Source organism: Myotis davidii, unplaced genomic scaffold (genome assembly GCF_000327345.1).
Source record: "Myotis davidii unplaced genomic scaffold, ASM32734v1 scaffold743, whole genome shotgun sequence".
In the NCBI taxonomy this organism is placed as follows: domain Eukaryota; kingdom Metazoa; phylum Chordata; class Mammalia; order Chiroptera; family Vespertilionidae; genus Myotis; species Myotis davidii.
In genome coordinates this window covers 3064960-3067701 of record NW_006296221.1, presented here as the reverse complement: position 1 = coordinate 3067701, position 2742 = coordinate 3064960, and positions in this window count along the sequence as shown.

The window sequence follows — 2742 nt, the reverse complement described above, 5'->3', positions numbered from 1 at the left end:
TGTCTTGTTACATCTGTATTTATACTAGTTGATTCCAATCCTATCAATCTCTATTCCAAAGGTTAGGGCGTTTCTTATCTCCATTCCAGGGAGTAAAGATTATGCAGCTTAAGCATGAATGTTCGTAGTTAAAGTGATTAGTTACCCGCCTGGCACTTAGTTAAGAGGTTTTATTCCCTCCCTAACTTCAGGGGAAAATCCCTACCTGGGGAAACAACCTTTCTCGGAGAGGTGACCTTGGTTAAAACACATAGTGCCAAGAAGGTGAGCAAATATATTAAGAACAGTATGCCATATATGCCAGGTCCCTTGAAACAGCAAGGATGGACCGGCTCCCGGCATCTCATTGACTTAGATTAGCCTGGCTTGGTTCATATGTCCATCCCTGGACCAGTCACTATGGCCAAAAAATGTAATTGTCTGATTGGTCACTCACGGGCCTCCTCTAAATGACCCATTTAAATTTTCCTGGCATGGAACAAACTGACATACCTCCCTGTGGGATTGGGGGGATGAGAAGAGATAAACCAAAGAACTTATATACTTATATGCATAGCCTATGGACATGGGCAATAGGGTAGTGAAGACCTAAGGGGGTGGTAGAAGCATGGGAGGAGGAGGAAGTGGGAGATATCTGTAATACTATCAACAATTAATGGGGGGGGGGGAATGGGAGATATCTGTAATACTTTCAACACTGAAAATATATTTAAAAAATAAAAAATAAAATTCTCCTTAAGGAAATAAAGAACAAGATTAACCCTCCCTCCCAAAATGTATGTGCCAAGAGGGGCTGATTGGTGTTTCTCCAAAGGAAAAACACGGTGCAGATATCAGAAGAAGAAATGTTTTTAAAGTCTGGTGTTTAATTCACCATAGAATTAAAAGACAAAGAGCTACTCTGTAAAACTCCATCTATACTAATAAAAGGGGAATATGCTAATTAGACTGGATAGACCAGATATCTTCTGGATGTCCTTCCGGATGTCCTTCTGGACAAAGCCATGGTGGCGGGGCCAAGGCAGAGGCAGTTAGGGGCGATCAGGCAGGCAGGCAGGCAGGCAGGCAGAGGGGTTAGGGGTAATCAGGCAGGCAGGCAGAGGGTGTCAGGGGTGATCAGGCAGGCAGGCAGAAGGGTTAGGGACAATCAGGCAGGCAGGCAGAGTGGTTAGGAGAGATCAGGCAAGCAGGCAGGTGAGCAGTTAAGGAGCCAGTGGTCCTGGTGGGATCGGGTCTAAACTGGCAGTCGGACATCTCCCAAGGGGTCCCAGATTAGAGAGGGGGCAGGCCAGTCTTAGGGAACCCCTCCTCCCTGTGCACGAATTCCATGCACCGGGCCTCTAATAAGTCTATAAAAAGTACATAGTGAAATTCTTTATCACATTTAAATCCTTATGCATATTACTGAATATTAAAACTGCCTCAGAGATGTTTAAAGTGATATTGAGGACAGAAATCCCAACAGATGGAGGGTCAATTACCCAACAACCTTAGAAATCACTTATGGCTTTTTTGCTTGTTTGTTTCTTGTAAGACATGGGGACACTTTACCAAGTGCTTTATAAACATTAGTCTATTTAATCATTAAAACAGTCCTAAGAGGTAGTAATATTGATAACCATTTACACTTGGTCACATAAGGTTAAATGACTTGCTTACGGTTCCACAGCTATTGATAGCAAAACTAAGATTAATGTACAAATTGCTTGACTATTTGTTTAAATAATTACTAACCCCACCACTGTAAGTTAGCAATATCATTTGAAAAGCATCTATATATATAAAAGGCTAATATGCAAAGTGTCCCCTTGGGAAGTCGACCTAGAGAATAGGAGTTTGATTGCTTGCTATGATGTGTGCTGACCACCAGGGGGTGGCACAGAATATGGCGGGCGACCATCGATGGCAGGGGTGCTGAGGGAGCAAGGGGAGGACATGGGGAGGTGGGGAGGCAGGGGGAACTGCGTGGTGGTAGCAGCATGGGCAGTGAGGGAAGGAGGAGGCAGGAAGGCAAAGAACCTGATCACCAACCAGGCCTAGGGACCCAACCCATGCATGAATTTCATGCATCGGGCCTCTAGTAGATAATAAATTCTCGTTTTATTGTCAAATAGAAAGCTCCTTTGCAATTACCATATACAGTATGACATTCCCAAAACTGGTCTTTCAGTAGTTGCTCGCCTTTATACTACCACTGGAAGAGAACTGAGAGTTTATTCAGAGCTCTGTATATTTAAGCTTTATACTGTTTGGCTGTCATTTCCGCAGCATGGCATGTGATTGTGAGAATGTCCAAAGCAGCTGGATGGTATGAGTTCAAAACCCATTTCTGCCACTTTCTAGTTGTATCAATTTGAACAAGGTTTTTTAAGGTTTTTTGTTTTCAATTTTCCCAAATATAAGATAGGTATAGCATTTTTACCTACTTCTGAAACCTATTTTTAGTATTAAATGAATTATAGATTACAAGTCTATAGAACAGTTCCTTGTACACAAAACATACTCAACCCATTTAGTTTTATTGTTGTTGCTGCTGTTATTGTTGCAGAGAGTAACCCCTTATAACATAATTACCAAGAACCGAATGAATCAGGAAGCAGAGCCTATGCTTTCTGCCTAATAAAAAGATGAATATAAAGCAATTATTTTTCTGTGATTTCAAAAGCACTAGCAGATCTTAAAATATACAAAGCCAACTATATACATGGGGAGTTGATGACTACAATTTTTCTCCAGTCATCA